General features: G+C 41.5%; 1 long non-coding RNA gene across 1 annotated transcript in view; it reads right to left on the bottom strand.

Annotated features, from left to right (window-relative positions):
- The window catches only part of LOC134869953 (uncharacterized), a 72,789-nt gene extending 53,408 nt beyond the window's left edge, over positions 1-19,381 (bottom strand). Inside the window, exon 1 of the long non-coding RNA XR_010166478.1 lies at positions 18,774-19,381. This is a non-coding gene — a long non-coding RNA (uncharacterized LOC134869953). The remainder of the gene's footprint in view (positions 1-18,773) is intronic.
- Positions 19,382-20,478: the final 1,097 nt, after the last annotated feature.

Here is a 20,478-nt window from a genome sequence, read left to right as displayed (position 1 = left end):
AGATGGTAAATAGACTGCATTTAGAAAGTGTCTTTCGAAAATACTTTACTATTTGTAACTTCAATAGTGTTTATTTGTCAGACAGTTTAAAGATGTTTTATCGTCAAGAGACCATTTCAGCATTATCATTTTCTCTAGTTTTATTATTTATAGTTGTGTCTTTGAGTTAAACTATTATATATATTTTTTTATTGTATTCTATAAACTACTGACAATTTTTCTCTGTTGGAATTCAACAGACACTGGAAAGGCTGCAATACATGTAGAGATACAGATTTAAGATATGCATATGATCTGATTCCAGTTTATTTTTATTTCTATTTTGAGATGTTTCTATTTTAGAATGGTTTATTTCTACTTTTTAACTTCTAATGATGTGCAATGCCTTGTTTTATGCTGCTGCAACAACAAAAAGTCCCAGTTTGGGATCAATAAAGTACTTCTTCTTATCTTAGACAACCTTAAAATCCAATCTTCATAACAGCCGTACACCTATTAGCTCTGAAGTGGAAAACTAGATGACTCCACTGATGGACTCATTCTTAATACCAAATATTTCTGGGCTCTCGAACGCAAACAATGCAGGCATCTGCTGCGGGGACCACTTCTTTAATGGAAAGCCTCTCTCACTCGCTCTTTCTCTCTGTGTCTGTGTCCTTCGCTCGCCCATCCAGGCACTAATGTAAATGAAAAGCAGTGGGACAGGGTGTGTTGTTAATGTGTGGACAAGGACAAAAAGCTCAGGTCTGGGGGTATTGTACTGGCCCTGTGACACACATCCCAACCTCTACATACACACATACACACACTCACCACCTCCTCCTCCTTCCCCCTCATCTATTGACATCCCTTCAAAATCAATAAAAATGATCTTGGAGTCCATCCACCATTTGGCTGCATCATCTTAGAAGTGCCTTCTTTAGGATATAGCGGCCATACTGTACAATGGGACAGCCGAGCGCGTGTAATTTGCCATTGATTTCCCTCCCCTCCTCCCTCCCCTCCTGACTCCTTAGCCCCTAGTCACTGCACACAGCACAAAAAAACTAACTTCATCATACACCCTGTTAATGCACATTCACAATAACCCTCTTTTCTCCTGCCCTCTGGTAATTTCACTCTTTCTTTATCTTTTTTGCTTTCTCTCTCTTTCCTCCTTTATCTCCTTGGTCGTCCCCTCGCTTCGTGCTCTGGCGCTATTCCTGAAATCTCTTCACAGGTCACTGTTCTTTCACCGCAGTAATGGACGAGTTGTGCAAATGTTGTATGTGCTCAACCTGTTTTTCTTTTTTCCCCCCATCTCTCTCCCACTTTTCTTATTCTGAATTGTGAATATCCAACATATTTGGTGTCCTAAATCCGCCATTTCTGAAGACATATTTTAGTTTTCTAAGTAGTATTTACTAATTATTTTATTGAGTTATTTATTGTTTATCATCAACTTTGAACAAGTTTCACAATTATCTCAGTCTCAAATCTCTTAATCTTAATTCATCACTTGAATATCAATTCCTCTTTTGAATAAACTTCATGTTCTTTTTGTTTCTGTGATAGCTCGCTGTCGTAAAAATGTGAGGATAATAATGCATGACTGATGACATACTAATGGTGTTCTATTTTATTATATGTCATAAAAATGTAGGAATTGAGTTACATTTCCTATTTTATTTATTATTTATTTATTTTATTTTCTACAATAGTAGACAAAATTTTAACCAAATAAAAACACTACATGAAAGAGGAGTTCTTCTTTTTTTATCACAAACTTTATATCGTATGTCACTTAAACCAGAGAGCCCCTGCAGTATAGTGTGTGCATGATAAAAGGTCTTAATTGAATCAAATTCTCAAAGCTGCTTCACAAACCTGAGTGACTCATCATTATTAACAGCCGTCTGTGTATAAAACATCAGCAAGCAAGACAAATACCCATCACAATATCCCTAAGCACGAACTCTCATTATCAAAACAGTCCCCAAATAATTACATTTAATAAGATGTAAGGCAAAAGAAAACGATGAAATCTCAACCATCAGATGTTGGGCATTTTGCTTGAAAGATTACTTAAATAATACAAGTAAGAATACTAAAACTGACTTTATCCAAGCTTCCTTTCAGGTTTCTCCTCTTCTATGAAAATAAACTACTTTTGAAGACCTCATCTTGTGCTTTGGGAAACAAAGAGCGACATTTATCACAACTTTCTGACATTTTAAAGACCAATACAAAAATGATCAATTAACCTGAAACATAATGACGAATCAACAACGTTTGTTTGAGCCCTACATTAAACTGAGTAATCAACAAACCGAACAAAAAAGGGTTTGTTTTACAGTCTCAAGCGATGAAAAGTACCTGTACTCTTTTTTTAATATAGAGGATTCATTTAGGATTTCTTCTTTAGAAACAGATCGCAACATTTTTTGATCATTTAGTTTTATTTACATTTTAGTCATTGCCGTATGTAAGTGACTTACAGGGATGACATTTTCTCACAGTGTCAATGCCTCTGCTGACAGGGATGACCTTTCTAACCATTAATTAGATTGCTTTCCTTGTTGATCATGTCTCTAAAGTAACTCAAACACCTTTTAACAAGTTTTACTTGCCTGAAGGCCTCTCTGAGTTGGCTGATGTTGACCTATTTGACCTCAGCGGGGAACGTTTCAAAACAGCGGTGAAGACGATCTGATTGTAAAGCCTGGAGTACGACAAAGATGTACAACAACGTATGTTCAACTTAGACCTAAATCTGAAGAGCTTGTTGCACACTGAACCACATGCACACACACACACACAACACACACACACACACACACACACACACACACACACACACACACACACACACACACACACACACACACACACACACACACACACACACACACACACACACACACACACACAAAACAGTCAGCCTATGAGAGCAGTGTGTTGTTTGTTAAGTCTGACACTTTTCATCAGCCGCTCTAAGCCTATTACTGTATTCTTTCTGTGCTGTTCACAACACACACACACACACACACACACACACACACACACACACACACACACACACACACACACACACACACACACACAGCCACACACACACACACACACACACACACACACACACACACACACACACACGTGCTATCACTAAGACCTTATTCAATAAGCCCATAACATATCCTCCAGCCATATCGCACATCACTCTCCATCCAAACACACCCTCCGTCACACACATACACACCGACGCGATATCTGAATCTTCTTTTTCCTGAGTTGTGTTGTTGTCGCTGTTTGTTGAGAATATCATTTACAGCCAAGGTGTTTGAAGAAAGACACCTCTCCTGTGGCGTGTGTGTGTGTCTCTTTAGAGTGGGGCTTTGCTGCTCCTGACACCGTTATCAGCTCTAGTCGAATGTATTTCTTATCGAGGTAGAGGTGGGGAGGAGGGGAGAGGGAACCACGACCGACAATACAAGCTTATCAAACGTCCTCAGCCACGATTCCGCCTGTCACTCAAGACCTACGTGCACGCTCACGCAAACACACGTGCGTTTACAAAAACACACAGACACCAGCAGTCCCTTTTTGATTGATAGATGGCTTTCCCAACAAACAGAAAGCTGGGATCAACATCCTTGTGGCCCAAACACACCCTCACCATGTGGCAAAACGTATGTATGCACATGTGTGTGTGTGTGTGTGTGTGTGTGTGTCTACGAGAGAGCGAGAGAGAGAGAGAGAGAGAGAACATTCCAGAGTAACAAAGGTGGGATTAGGGATGCATTAGTTGGCCGTGAAGCGAAAGGCCTGTCAATAACAGCAGCCAGAATAAACCCTGAAACCTCGATAAGAAGACAAAGGACGAGCCAGATAGCAGCAGGCAAAGAGAGGGTGAGGGTGAGGGAGGAGGGGGGAGAAGGATCAATAGAGGGAGAGAGGAGGGGTGAGGCAGGGGGAGATTGATGGATGGATGGATGGATGGATGGCAGCGAGAGCGGATCAATATCCAGAGAGACAGGAGGAGAGAAAGTTTCACAAAGACAACTGAAAGGGTGAGGTTGGGGGTGAGGGGGAGGTGGATAATGGAGGAGAAGATGCTGAGAGTCGGGGTGTATGTAAGAAGCAGGGTTTGCCTGGTGGGTCGATAAAGATGGCAGTAATGTTGTTTTATATCCTGCTGCAGCCAAAAGTTTGGTATTTTTATTGAACTGAGAAAGAGGATATATTCAAAAAACCGTGAGTCTGCTTTAGGGATTAGGAGGCCTCAAAACATATCATCACATGTCATTTCAGGAACTTTGTCTGATCCTGGGTCATAGATATGGCACCCAACAAGTCCCTGCCATGGTTTTCTTACTGTTCAATAGAAATGTAAGATTAAGATTTTTATAAACGCTTTGTTCCTACATTAATTCACCAGACTTCCTCCAAGGACAGTGAAACGACCTTCATGTCTCATGCCAAACAATGCATTCTTTCTCAATGGTGCTCTTACCTGAAGCACAGTCAGACTAAAAGCAAATGTTTGAAGGTTAGCGTCAGAGGATCCTCAATCAAATCTTATTTTTGATGTGAAAGTCAGTGAGTCAGTTTAAGAGTTGACACACGCTATTTTTTATTTTTATTACCAAGCAATGAATTCAGACAAAAAGGGCCCCTAAAACGGTAACCACACAATATAACAGTTGTGTGTTTTTTCAGTCAAATCAGTAAACATCCCAATTTAGTAGTATATTGTTTATACTTTGAAGTCTGTTTTTCTTGTTTTTCTTATTTCCTAACTAAGCTCTTTGTATGTTGCGAGTAAAGTGTTACAGAAATAAAATGGGTTGATAAGAAATCATGGATTTTGTGCTGCCCCTGTTTGGTCAGGGGCAGCACAAAATCCATGATTTTGAAGAATCTAATTTATGAATGTACTTATTTAACCTTAACTTCTGTAATTATTGAATGCGTTATGAAATGTAAACACGTTGAAAAAACAAGTTTGCTTTAGAAATATATTTGCATTATTTTCAAGCTCTGAACCATTAGGCTATAAGAATTAGGAACATTTTCTGACTTAATAGACAAATATATGACTAGATCGTCTATGGCTTGTAGTCTTTGTTCTACAAAAATCAAGATTTGTTCATGTTTTGATACGATTTATATCTTGCAGTGAACAATTCCATTAGATGTTATTGTACATAAACTGTTACACAACTTTGTCTCACAGCAGAATATAGTTGGCCTTCAGCCCTGGGAGCAGTTTTGTTGATGGAAAAGGAGCTAAATAATTTGCCTGTAGGCTATGCTATTTATCATTCTGCTAAAGACATGCCATCTTGAATTGCTGGAAAAAGAGTGGCGGGCTTTTAGTCACAACAATCCTACAGAGGCTCGGCCCAATGACAGCAGGGCGGCGGGCAGCGTCGAGTGGGGACGGGCGTGTAATTGTTTCACCGTCTCTCATTAATTAATTTCCGTCCTTCATTTATACTGGGAACGCTACATAGGTCTGGGAGCTATAGGTAATGATACAGAGGGAGAGAGAGAGCGAGAGAGAGCGAGAGAGAGCGAGAGAGAGCGAGAGAGAGCGAGTGAGCGAGAGAGCGAGAGAGAGAGAGAGAGAGAGTGCATCCTGTTGCCGTCAGCGTGGCAGCTAGCTGTCACACAAAGACACAATGAGGCCCGGCGACAAACAGCCACTTAAAAAAACAGCCTGGCAACAGAGAGCAAATTCAATTAGAGAAGTAATTAGTAGATACAGGGCCAGGCAGCGGGCTGCTGCGACGCCACAACACAGGAATTAATAGGCGCGGATAGGAGGAGGACGCTGTCATAATTAAGAGGCAATCACCTATGTCAATGAATACCTAAAAAAAAAACACGGCCCTAAACGCAAAACTATTAATTCAGTGATCAAAAAATATTTCAGCAGATGATTAATACAGCAAATTCATTTTAAAGGACTCATTTCTGGAAAGATAGCAAGACAATTGCACATAATGTTCTCCGCCTGGCATTTATATTGCTAATTAAATTTTTTCTTTCTGATAATTTGTGGAAGGATTGCTCACGCCTGTTTTTTTCTCCTCCCCCCCGTGTGTGTGTTTTTGCTTCTTATAGAGTTACGAACCAATGGAGGCAGTGTTGCCGTGGTAAATACACGGCAGAGGCTGCGGAACGAAGCTGTGTCTCGAAACGCCTCCTTGCAAAACTCTGCCACGCATGGACGCAAAAAACAACATGACAAAACAAAAACAACAGGAAAAACTTGCAGCTTCTTTCCTTCTTCAACTCTGCAACATCCCTCCAGCCTCCCTTTATTTATCTCCCCCTCCACACCGCATCCCACCACAACTCCAAAGATACAAAATAGCCAGCAATTAAATTAGACGATAAGAACGTGAAATAAATCAGCAGGTTATTGATTGATTTGTCCCTCTCTTGGGTTGGGGGGAGGGGGGGTGGCAGCTATCATCGCACACCAACAGCTCTTCTATCGCTAACTAATTACTCTGTTCCTAAAATCCCTCAGATGAGACACCAAGGTTTCACAGAACAGATAGAGAGGCTTTGCAAACACACAAAAACGGAGGGAGACGGAGGGATCTGAAGGATTAGAGAATCATCAGAGAGTGTAAACAACAAGAGGAATGTTTCTTCTGGGTAGCCTTGGTGTCTAACATTGGTAAGTGACAGGTCTGTTTGTCTCTCGGCCTGATGTTACCGTCACCGCCGTCAGTGTAGAAGTCCCGATGCAGTTGGAAAGTCATTAATATAAACAATGAGCTGCATGGAGAAGCAGAGACAATCTAATCCAAGGTTTTGTGTGTGTCTCAACACATGAACAAAGTGAAAGCAAAAGAATAAAGTAGTACAAGTGTAAAGGCCACAAACTGCTAAAAGGTATAGACCTGAGATACAGGCGCTCAACACTACAGCTGATATCTGTAACCTCAAATGTCTAATGAAGGTATTTATAGGAATTCACCTCTTCACTTCATTGTCGCTCAAGTGAAGTCAGCCTTGCAGTAGCCATAAGAAAGTACATGCAGTACTCAAATATTTCAATATATTGGAAAAAACCAAGACCCTATATCAAGGTAAGAAACTAAAGAAAAAAGGATGAAAACAATAATTTAAATGTCACTTAATACTCTATGACAACCAACCAACATTTCTATATTGAAACTCAGTATTCCAGTATAACCTAACCTAACTAAGTCAGAAATAAAGGAGTTTAAATATACAACGTTTTTTCTCCATTGAAACCCACACACACTAAAAGAACTAAATTTTGTTCCCATTAAGTGTTGCTCAAACTAGGAAAAAAAACGAATCATTCAGAGCTGCAAACTCTTTTGCACCGAAGGTATCTCAAGTTCAAAAACTCTGACCTTGAAATAGTTTAAACTGTTGAGGAATCCTCTAGAATGTACGAGTTTCACTGCTTGTTGGAGGCTTTTTTATTTAATGCATAATTATTAAATAAATACACAGGAAATTAAAGCAATAGAAGCATTACATTGAATGATGGTCTGAAACGGTGCCGGTGCATTTGACTTCAGGACTTGGCCTTTTCGGAGTCTCCTTGGACACTAAACAAATGAATCCACTCATAAGCAAACTGTTTAATAAAAAAGCGGAATATCCACACCAGAGAGAAATACCTTTACATTTCATCTACTATGAGAAAATAAAAAGCAAGGCCTACGTTGAAGGGGGGGGGGGCTGTTATGAAAAACTAAATGTCCACATCTTTCAAATACAGATTTAGTTTTTCTGGCTTGGTTAAAAAAGGAAAGAGATCTCCATATGCAGAATTTACATATTCATCTGTGACAGTTGGGGGTTATTTGGAGACCCATTTTGGAGTGATGTGAGAAAAAAAATATCCACTTAGCCATATCATCACCTACGATCGGGACTCATAAGCCTGGCAATAGGCTGAGAGGGGAGGATAAAACTAATATGGCCTCAGATTTCTATGCGGGACTAGTTAATGCTATTTATTGAGGAAGGTAGATGATCGACTGGGGAGCAGAGAGGAGAAGGGAGGGAAGGAGATGGACATTAAGTGGCCTTCGGAGTCTATGGCCGCTGCTTCGAGAGCCAATTACCAGGCTAATGGAGTTAATGCCAGAGATGAGATGGGCTCAGGAGATGAGAGAGGAGAGGGGATAGCGGGAGCGCCTGACACTGGGACACACTGCAGCGGAGAGGACGATTAGAGTTTGTTAATCTGATGGGTAAATCATTAAGCATCAAACATACTGTATCGGGGAAAGAAACTAAAATGGGTTGCAGGGGCAAGGAAAACGTGGCACAAAACACGCAGATCCATCTCGATTTCATGATCCGTCATGTTAGGCTGCAGATTAAAAGTGTGATCTCCGGGCTTATGAACGATTTAGCCAATTACAAACGTTATCTAAAAACGCTTTAATTTGCCATTCAGAGCTGCAACAGGGGCCCTCGGAGCCGTCAATGACCGTGATTAGAGCCCAGATTGCGGCTGTGAAAAAAAAAAGGGCCCAAAACATCTGCTGTCAGAGTGACTTGGAGACGTCGACGTGTAAAAAAAACTGTTCTTCAGAGCCAGGGATCTGATTAAAGAGGAGAGGAGAGAGAGGAGGAAGGAGGGAAGAGAAGAAGAGGATGAGATTAGGAAGGAGAGGAAAGAAGAGGTGGAAAGACCTGAGTTGGTCGGCTGCCAGATAGCTCAGTGTGACAGGGAAGGCCCATCTGCGCTCCCCGACACTCAAGATGGCAGATGCAGAAGCAGATTGATTTTCATTCAGCTGTCATGATACACAAGTGGGGAAAAAACACTTGCACGCACACACACAATCATGGCGTTCGAGAGCTCTGTCAAGTGCCCGGGCTGCTGTTGGCTGTCTGTCTGCCAAGCTGTTTCTCTCCTTCCTGTAATTTCCTCAATTCTCTGCCCCTCCCTCTCTCTCCCTCTCTCTTCCTCCCTCTGTCTCTCAACGAGCGCTAGCAGAATCTAAACGCCACATCTGGCGCTCAAATTAAATCATTTACAGTCCATAGAGAGAAGCGCGTTTGGTGACAATACAGCCGGTGGGGGAATCAGCGTGTTTTCTCTAAGCTGTGACACCATCGTATCCTCTGGCATCTGATTAGTTGTCATGGCGGCGCTGCTCAGATATGCGAGACGTGTTTTCCTGCTGCACGTTAGAAATCGGAGAGTTGAGGATGTCATGGAGGGAGCTGATCATCTGGTGGCGTCGCCTCTGACACCTGCACTCCTCTCCCTTTGTGTCATCGCTTACATCTGCGAGTCTGTCAACACATTTCATTTCTGTTTGGGGATGCAACATGATGCGTCAGGATAGATGACGTTTATTTATTGCAATTCCACAAATGTTTACAAGGTCACTTGGGTCCTAGTTTGAGATGATTAGTTCAAATGCATGGTGTATGAAAGTGAGTCGCTACTCTTTGAAAGTGTCAAATCCCAGTTTTTAAGTGGGAGTTTTTGAAATTGAAGCAGAGGTTAATTTTGGTTTTATTGCACATCTGCAGTAAGGTCTTCAAAGGTCAGAACTGTTGGATCCAATAGCAAATAAACCTTTGGAAAATATCCTAAAGGGATGCAAGGATAGTAAGACCATTTCCTTTCTTAAATTGACATGATTTAATTTCCAGTCAACCCAAAAAGAGTCCAACAAAGGAAAACATGGAAACCAACAAGCTGTAACAACTTAGCAGAACAGTAACAGGACGTTTTTCCTGCACTTCACACAATTTTTAATCGTAGAGCACGTGGTACTTCACAATTGATAAAAAGGAACCTTGAGATCAGAGCTGTTGTTGGGTTCGCTCTGATCCTTTCGGGTAAATTAGACATATCGTCACAAAGATTGAAGACCAGTGGATATTAATTGGATCTAGCCAAACTCTAATTCAAATGATTCTTAGATACTAAACTAAAGGAGAACTTGAAAAGACTGCTAGCTTGAGAATTGTCCATACAAATCCACAGCTCCCATGACACAGGAGAGCAGAGGTTTTTTGCAACTGAAAGGTGATTTGAGCCTTTCCCTGAAGGTCGACCAAGATGATGGTCAAGACCTGATGATGCTTGAGCTTAGATTCCAGATTCCAACATGCAACAAAGGACCAAGGCCAAACATGAACCACGGATAACAGTCAGTATCTCAAAGCCCATTTATCTCTAAATAAGACCATATATAGCATTAGTATCAAGAACAAATTGTCACTTTAGAAAAAGCTTCTAAGTTTGAAATGAGTCATCATTCCAAATGCATTAGCAGCTTATTCATAGTTTGTCTTTAGAAAACAAGCTTTCAGGACTCAATAGCAGACTTAATGACTTGTTAAGGTGGAGATTTGGTAAAAGGTACCACATCAACGCAGTTCCATTAAAAGCACATTTTCACATGACGACCACTGTGCATAATCTGTCCGTACCGTCAGAGAGTGAACAATAGTGATCACTGGGGTCTGCCAATCAGCTCACACTGACACCATTAAAGCATTCCACCCCCTGCTAACCACATTCAGCTGTCCTTAACTGCTGCTCTGTCAATGGCTGATTTAGGCTTAATAAAATCATAAAACAGTTCTCGTTTTTTTCAGGATTTGCCGTTTAAGAGATTTTGGGAAGCCTGATAGAAGGCTATTGACTTGCCGCTCGGCCTGGGAACGGACTGACTCCTCTGAAATCTCTATAAAATGCTAGAGTGGCGGTCATCCATCATTACAGTCACACAGCACAGGCCTTTGTTTGTTCGCCGCTGGACAGCACTGGACTGTGTGTGTGTGTGTGTGTGTGTGTGTGTGTGTGTGTGTGTGTGTGTGTGTGTGTGTGTGTGTGTGTGTGTGTGTGTGTGTGTGTGTGTGTGTGTGTGTGTGTGTGAGACAGCTGAAACAGAAACAGTGTGAAACAGAAAACAGTGTGTGAGACAGAGAGAGAGAGAGAGAGAGAGAGAGAGAGAGAGAGAGAGAGAGAGAGAGAGAGAGAGAGAGAGAGAGAGAGAGAAGCAGTTGACCTTGTGTCAATTAGGAGCCCATATCGCTCCATTCCCTAGGGGCGAGGCCGACTCTGAAACATTAAATCATTTCATTCACTTCAAACTGATCCTGCTGTGTCCCCCCCCCCCCCCCTCACACACACACCGCCTGCGTCTGAAGGCTCCCGCAGCCGGGTCGCTAAACTGTGGATGAAAGTCGCTTGAACCGCAGTAACGCTTGATTTAGCAAGCAAAGAGCTAAAACAGCAATAATCCTTCAACAGATGCACAAAATGTTTCGTTTCATCAACTTACTGATGTGTATTTGGTTAATTTAGAAGACAGCAGGGATGCAATAAAAGAAAAAATCTGCGGAAACTCAAGTTAAACACGTTTGTGTGCAGAGGGATTCACCCACAAACTGACTCCCCTATAAACAGAACTTCAAAATAAAACAAGTAATGTGCGTTTCCTTTTTTTTCTCTCTGGAGACTATACTTCATTTTAGGTGATAAGCCTCCTAAGTTTAAAAATCACAGAAAAGTCTAAATATCCTATTCCATTTCCACTTATGATTCATGTGTGTTTAAGTGTTAACATTACAAAAATTGTAAAAAAGGTATTGATGAAATCTTCTGTTGATTTATGCTATGCCTCTCTTTGAACATCAAGTCTGAATTTGGTGACACTCCGATCATTATTTCCAGAGATACATGGGATAAAGCCAACACAGCCCCCTTCAGAGGAGGCCACATTTTCACTGTTTCCAGTAATGGAACAGTTCCAAACATTAACGGCAAAAAATATTTGCAGTCAAATATTTGTATACAACCATCTGTTTCATAAACTAAACATATTAAAGCAATGAAAAAAACATGGTTGTGCTTTGTTCTACCTCGGGTAGGGGTACCTCAACTTTAACGGGGCCTTAGTTCCGCTGCTATAAGTATTAGTTATCAAAACACCTGAACAACAGCAAACAATAAAAAGGTACGTCCAAAATGTAGTTACAGCTACGGTACTGTGTTTAATTGGGTTTAAATGTTTTGCACTGACTAAAGCACATTAAAGAATCCTAAAAACGTATGTGTCACTTAACAATACAAGGGTAATTTTCTCTAAAGTGAGTGTTGGCAGCTGAGATAAATATCAGATGACCATTACTTGAAAATTAGTTTAGAAAAAAAAAGAATCCTCAAAATAAAACCTCACAACACTTGCAGTCAAAAAGATCCAGCATTGTAGACTGTGATTATAAAGCCAAACTGAACTAAGTTCCATATCTTCAGCTAATATGTTGATTGAATTTGCATGGGCATTCAGAAAGTATCACACACTTAGGCGTTGTTGAACTTCAGGCGAATACTCAAACTGATTTAGTAATAAATCCCACATTTCCGATCGTTGTTGGTTGGTGGCAGACTCCAAATCAGCTTTCCCATAAAATCCTCTCTGACAAAATGTGACAAACTATTGTTGTTCTTTGTCTCCATATCACTCTAATCCTCTCTCTCTCTGCCTCTACATCCGCTCTCCAAACCTCAGGGAAAGGCCTCAGTACTGACCGACGTGAACACACACACACACACACACACACACACACACACACACACACACGGTCTGCTCTGTGGGTCTTAGTGGGGGGCTAAGCTGTGTGGTCACATTTTACATATGTGTGTGTCTCCGTGTTAAAACGGAGAGTTGGCCTGGGTGTCACTTGGTTTTGGCTGTTGGGCAATGTCTGTGTGTGTGTGTGTGTGTGTGTGTGTGTGTGTGTGTGTGTGTGTGTGTGTGTGTGTGTGTGTGTGTGTGTGTGTGTGTGTGTGTGTGTGTGTGTGTGTGTGTGTGTGTGTGTGTGTGTGTGTGTGTGTGTGTGTGTGTCTTAGGACAGACTAGCTGGATTTGGTCATTCTGACTGTGTGTGTAACATGTTGGCACAGGCTTAGGTGGTTTGGGGTATGCAAACATGTGCATGCCTGCATCCGTGTGTGTGTGTGTGTGTGTGTGTGTGTGTGTGTGTGTGTGTGTGTGTGTGTTGGACCATTGTTGTAGGTATGCTGCAGATCAGTCAAAGCCTTATAAAACCTATTGTTGTGCAATAAAACCATCCTCTCAAATCTCTTATAACCTCTTTGTTTGAAAGTCTATCCGTGCTTCTGCTAATGTGCACACACACTGAGGTTGACTCTATAATGCAGAGCTGAAATTCTAAAATGTGAGGGACAATAATACAAAAATTCAGGTTTTAGAGATGTAGAGTCATGGAAATGTTTTGAAATAACAGGATGAGCTTCTCTTAAGTAGCACTAGTGAAAGATTGACAATAATCCCCATGGGAAGTCCACAAAAGTTACATTAAAGTGAATAACAAAAATCAAATTAGCCAGGAAGCATTAGCCTCCTGCTAGCATGGGTATTATTACACAGATTAGGTTAAAATATTGGAAACCACAAACATTCACAGAGCAGCTAACCAAAAAAGCACCAAGATGAAGGTCAAACGAGTTCAGTATTTGCTTGGTCATAGATAGTGGCGGTTGTCATATTTTCAGTGTAACTGCATCACAAAACCAATAATTTGATCAATTTCTCCGTTAGATATATTGATTCTAGCAGTTTTAAGTAAGCATATGTGATGTATTTTCATGATGAGCAATCTGCTTCATAGATGTCAATGTATAGCTGACAACTAAATGTTTAAATGTTTTCTGTTTCCTGGTCATTTTATGATTTTGTGACAAAAAGCTGTGCTGTGTCACTAAGTAAATGTGATAATCCAAATTATAAAAAAGACCAAACTTAATGAAATGACTGTAATGCCACTAGCAAACTGCATGAAGTGTACTTAATACAGGTGATCCCTGGGAATACTGAAACACAAAAGCAATAACAGCACAGCCCCATAAAGAGACCAAATAATGTACGCAATGTTTAGATGTCTACTATACCATTAAACAGAACTGTAATTCAATAACAATCAACAACACTTTACAAAGCATTCACACAATTGTCATTAGAAACTTAATGTCATTAAAGATGTTAGCGCAAAAGTGTCTGTGTTTTTTTCGTCCCTTGACTTGGATAGACTCTGGGCTTGTAAAGTCTCCTCGCTGTTTACTAACGCTGTGCTGATTAAAGTGGATTTAGAGCTTGTTGCATTTGATCAAAGTCCAGCTGATATCAGAATAACAGAGCAGCTAAGCCCTCACAGCCAAATCCATAATAATACTCCTACACCCCCCACAACAAAGACACAGCCAATACAAGTAAATGAACATAGGCATCGTTCAAGGACCCCCCCCCCTATTCCAGTAAAATAATACTGCTGAATACAAACTGCCGTAATTGGTGGGAGAATTAGGTGGATAAGAGATGGGAGTGGGACAGCAAATCCATTCAGCTCATCTGTTTGCTGCTCGAGCTTTTGAAGAAAAGTGTTGTTGTGTCACAGATTAGCACACAGAGTTATGGATTTTAAAACTATTTTTATATCCTATTTATCTCTTAGAAAAATGTTTTAAAAAAAGGTAAACCAAAAGTATTACAATAAGAAGTTTGATCATGTTTGCATATTGGTGTTGAGAGCTGAACGGCATCTTTGAGTGCAGTTTTGTAGAAAGCTGTAAGCAGCACTCTCAGCTGTGTTAATGTGCCGCTCCTAACTTCTCCGTCTACGTTCTCCTTTAACTCTGACCTGAGCAGCAGCTGGATGCTGTAGCACTAATGTGTAATGTCTTAATGTGCAATAAAAGAGAAGCGACCTCTGAAAGAAACGCACGCACACACTCTTCGTACCCCATGTTCCTGCTCTTAGGACGTTTTCTGCATCTAGCTCTAAGTGTCTGGCCTTCAGCGATGTTCCTCATCCCTTCATCACATCTTAATGTGTTTGATAAAACATCGGGCATAGAGGGAAGGGCACAAGGCGGATGATGTGCTTTTTTTTGGCCGAAACAGGCATCAGCTAAAGGACGAGGATAAAGGGCTGAGTCGGCTCTGTCTGTCTCCCCGAGTCCGTCCGTCCCCCCGCAGCATTAAGCACCCGTCCGGCTTCTTTTCAAATCCAGCCACTCTCTGCAGACCGCTACATCTCAGGGCTTTTGTGCCCCCCACCCCCACCCCCTCAATTTCCCCATCCCAATGCCGCATCCACCCACCCCCCCCGCCCCTCGGCCCGCTGCTGAGTGTCTGTAATGGCCCAGACGAGGAAATTGGGTGGGGGGGGGGGGGCCTAAGGAAGTGAGAAAAAAAAAGTGGAGGAACTGGAGGGTGAAGGAGGTACGGGACAAAAGGAGGAGAGAGGAAAGTGAAGGAGAGAGTGGTGGCAGAGGAGAGAGAGGGGACACAAGAGTGAGATGCGCAGGGGGGGGAGGCCGAGTCTTTAGGAGGAAGCCAGGCGGCACTAAGCGTCTCTGTCGCTGCGCAGTCAGGCCTGCCTCACCCCCTGGCCACCAAAACCTTCCCCTCCTCCCCCCGCACCGCATCCCGTCCTGACCCTCCTCTGTCTACTTCATCCTCTCATCCTCACACACACTTTCATTTGAGTTTGTTACACTTGTAAGGACCCTCTATTGGATTACTTTAAACTGAACCCGAGGCCGTCTTTATCTATAGGCTCATACATGTCGCAGCCAGCCGAGTCATACGTGGTTATAATGAGGCACGTTAGGCCTCACAGGAATGCCACCATTTGGCATGTGAGTGCTGCCATGCATGTCCTTCAGTACTTTGTATAAGAATTTGCATCCAGAGGGTTAAATGCACTAAGTGTGCGATGGAAACTTCTGGGGCAAAGGAAACAAAACTCAGAGAGACACGGGGAGAGGTGGAACTTTGATGGCAAACACTGAAGGTTTATTATGAAGTTAACAGCCAGAGAATTGATAAGACATTTGCTGCTGCCACGAGTTGACACAGCGGTTGCCCGACCAATTCTGAATATCTCTACTGTAGTCCGAGGTTTTAACCAGTCCAGAATGTATAATCAACATTCTACATTAGCAAGACTAAACAAATATGGATCCTAAATCTAACTAAAGCTGTCGTACATGAGAAGAGAATATACGCCTGGGAACCTACGTTCCAGATAAGAAGGGCTTCTAGACGTCCCTAAACAATAAACTAACTCATGTCAGCGTGTGCTCGGTCAGAAACTGGCAACAACAAAGCGCCAAAGCTGCCCATCCTTAAGGGAGAAATCATGAATTAGGTCAAAGGTTAAACACCTAAGCAAAATATTCCCTAAGAAAGTGTTTAATTTTATTTTCCTTGTGAGGACTACAATTTCCATGACGCCCATTGAAGCAACTTCATGGTGTTGGGATATAAATAAAATACTTGTTTGCATTGGTTCACAGGTACAAACACTGTAGATGGTATACTTAGATAAAACTGGGGTTCAAAAATCAGTCAAATGTATTCCAAATAACATTACTTCTCTACTAAATTGAGAGAAGTTGCAACATCTTTGCTTCACTAAGCTACAGGACTTAACCAAATGGATCATTTCTGTTAAACAACATTAGTACCAAGTATGTTACGTGAATATTGATGTTTTAAATGTATGTGTGAGGGACTAGGGAACTAAGTAATCATCAGTCTATCTGAATCACAGCCAATTTTCCTGCATTGTTTCACGGGACAGAAAAGTTAGACGGTGCTGTTCTTCAAGTGTAAATGGAGCTAAAGTTAAAGTTTCTGATGATGGGGAATCTCTTTCTAAATGGTCATACTCTTCAGTAATTCCACGCAAACAAAAAAACTTCTAAAAGAGGTGCTCTGGAAAAAAACACTATCATTGTTGTGAGGCCCACAAAAGTGGAATCATTTAGAAGATCGTTATTTGGCTGTCACCGACTGCAGTCTTCCTGTTTGGTCCTCACAAGGATTGGAAACACGCACACACACACGCACACGCACACACACACACACACACACACACACACACACACACACACACACACACACACACACACACACACACACACACCTCAGGACTAATTGCTAGATTGGAGCAGATTTTCTAGTTCAGTTCATGACTGTAATTGTGAGGAGATCAGGGAGGAATGACAGGGCCTCAAGCTGAGAGGACAAATCACCAGGGGCCGCTGATTAGACTGCACTGATGTTCACAACCATCCGAGTGTGTGTGTGTGTGTGTGTGTGTGTGTGTGTGTGTGTGTGTGTGTGTGTGTATGTGTGTGTGTGTGTGTGTGTGTGTGTGTGTGTGTGTGTGTGTGTGTGTATTGGGGGTGAGGGGTTAAGCCAACCATCTCTCAATTCTAGGTTTCCGTGGCACTGACCCCAAACTGCCACACACACCATGTTGAACCCAACAGACCCCGCAGTGCAGCTGAGGACAATATCAGAAACAAGTTGCGTTGAGATAAAGCTACACTCTTTGTATCTCTCCGAATGATAGGTATAAGGAATCCATAGATGATGTATCAGGTTTTAATATATATTCACCTTGTGTGAATTGTAAAATAGTGTACGAACTTGTTTCTTAATTTAGAGTAATTAACACATTTAGTAATAACTGTAGTCTGCAGGCCAGGAGAGGCAGCGATGTAGAGGTGTCTTTAAATGGTTTAAGCAGATGGGGAAAATCTGAAACTAGGGGTAATGCTTGAAATTGCTTACTTCAAACTCAATCAGAACTGCATACTGCTTGCTAAATAGACAATTAAGTTCAATATTACCAGCAGAGTGTTTGCAACTGCAGTATACTCCAGAGAGAAATGTGCAAATGGTAACTTTCTGGTGTGAAAACATATGGGAAATCCCAGCTCAAAATCTCTGCAGTTGCACAGTCCGAAAAGAGCCAAGGCATTGTGGGGCAGTTGAGTTTTTTTGTAACCTCACCTCTCTTACTCGAAAGTCTGTGCTAATGTAATATTCATCTGTGCATTTCTCACAAGCACAAAAGTCACAGACTCTGCAGTTGGAATGAACTACAATTTAACATCATACTGATAAGGTATGAATAGAATGTAAGTTTGTGTGTTCAGAATATAGCCTGAATATATAAATAATGCTTATTTTAAGAAGGGTTTGTGTGTGAACTGTGTTCAAAAGAAGAGAAAAAATTATGTTTGCTCAAAATCTGAATGTAGTAGTATGACCAGAATAAGTATGATTACTAAAGAGAAAGTAATAATCTAGAAAGTGATCAAACAACCGCAGGGTAAACTGTGTCATTTATTGTAAAAAAAAAAAAAACGGCAAAACATTATTATTTATTGTAACCTATGTAATGAAATTGTGAGAGTAAATGATTTTTGACTTTAATTGCTAAGCCCTTCAACAAAGCACACTAAACAAATGCAACACTGACTCTCCACCATGAATCTGATGGTCATCTGATACAAAAACAGGGAAAAGATCCCTATTAAAGCAATCCACTCGGCCTCTATCATAAGACACAGTGGGACAGGAAGGAGAAACCACAGAGATGGCCCCACAAAACACCCACCCAAGCAAGCACGCACGCACACACACAAAGACTCGGGAGGCACCAGAGTAATGTCGCTACCAGATAATTCTCCATAAAAACTGCAGAAAGCGTGGAAAAAACCTGCATGAAAGCTCTTCCTGGCCTCTTAGTTGTCCCTCACGCTCTCTATACTGCACCCACACCTTGCTGTTGCATCAGTAAGAGTGAGAGTGAAAGTGGTGAAGGAGGCGAGATAAGAGGGGAGAAAAAAAATCTGAAAGACAAACAGCCAATCAAAATATTTTCAGTCACAGAGTCCGTCAATCATTCGGACAATCTGTCCGTCAGCTTACCTTGCAGTGATGTCATGGCTGTCATTATGACAAGGCCTGCGGTCCTGATGTCTGATTGGACGTGGGCAGCTGAACCAGCATTACATCCATGGGAGGAAAAGCACAAAAAAAAAAAACTCCTGAAGCTTGAGTACTCAACTCTCTCTGCCCAAATGTAGCTCTGTTATACTGAATTACCTCCGGTTGTTATTACTGACCTGAGACACCTTTTCCTACACATACGGCATGTTTATGCATGAAAAATTATATATTTCGATCTATGTCAACCCCCTCCTGCCTGGTCTCACATCTCTTGTATGTCATTTGATCTGCCCTACCTGGCCTTTCCTTCTCCTCTATGTGACACCTTATCCCTCGTCTTGAAGGAACCTAACATTCCTCTCCCAGTTTATTCGCAGCCTTCCTGTCCCTCATCTTTACCGGGTTCCTGTGTCAACCCCACCATCCCAACTCCACACCTTTTCCCCCCTGGCCTGCCAACCCCTCGTTCCCCCCACTCTCGGAGCTCGTACCCCGGCCTCGGCTCTCCCCGTCCCTGCCTCTCCTTCAGCCTGCCTTCCCCTCTCCTCTGCCTCCCTCAGCCCCAGCCTTCTGCTCAGTGTTCAAGGGGAGAGCCAGCTAGGAATGCTGTGGCTCTAGACGTTTTGTCCAAGCCCTAGGTCTCTTTCACTGAGGCAAGATTAGTTCATACAAAAACTCAACAATACACCACTGAAAGCCATTGTTGATATTCAACATTTTTCACATAGCGGAGCAGAATAGACAATGCGGCAACCGGGAAAGCCCGAAGCGGACTAGCAGGGTTGATGGCTGATGGTATCTCAGCTGAGCATGGGCCTTAATCCTTTTTATACACATACATACACACACACACACACACACACACACACACACACAAGTACACACACTTTCAGCAGCCTGGAGACACCAAAATCAATACTGCTCCCTCTCTCTCTCTCTCTCTCTCTCTCTCTCTCTCTCTCTCTCTCTCTCTCTCTCTCTCTATGTCTGTGTGTTGATCAGAATGTGATATTGAGAAAAAAAGTGAATAGTACTGTTTGTACCTCTGTGTGGGTGTGTGTGTGTGTGTGTTGGATCTACTTGGCATGTTCTTAGATCTTTGTGTATGAAGTATTTCTCACATGTCACAACAACTTTACTTATAATAAATAATATGGAATTATTCATATGATAAAAATAATAATAATAATTATGGAAATTAACCTTCTGTGAAGTTCTTAATACATGCAACAGTCTTTTGAAGTAAAAATCAAATCCACATAAGTTGAGTTATTTTTATAAATGTTACGATAAATGCTGCAGACATACCTATTATGTTGTCATTTCATCATTAAAATCTTAAAAATGGTAGTTATTGAAGTTAAGAGATTTAACAGGTTTCTTTTTTGTTATGTGATGCAACAGTGATCATTTCTTATCTTATATTTATTTTTAATGTGACTGCATACGTGATGTTTTTATTTCCTAGCCCACAGTGTGCCCCAAACAAAGACACATATTACCCCTCTGGACTTCAAAAACTCTGAAATTGTCATGTATTTAGATTTCAATTTCAGCAAAATACCCCAGCCCTTATCTAAATGCAGGGTTATCTTAAGGTTATGCAAGAAATGGACTTACCCGAAGAATGTTTGGTACAATTGCTATTTTAAAAAGTACAAGTCAGTGTTAATGAGCTCTACCA

Source organism: Eleginops maclovinus, chromosome 9 (genome assembly GCF_036324505.1).
Source record: "Eleginops maclovinus isolate JMC-PN-2008 ecotype Puerto Natales chromosome 9, JC_Emac_rtc_rv5, whole genome shotgun sequence".
Classification (NCBI taxonomy): domain Eukaryota; kingdom Metazoa; phylum Chordata; class Actinopteri; order Perciformes; family Eleginopidae; genus Eleginops; species Eleginops maclovinus.
Note: the sequence above shows the minus strand (reverse complement) of the source record. Positions and strands in the feature narration are given on the sequence as shown.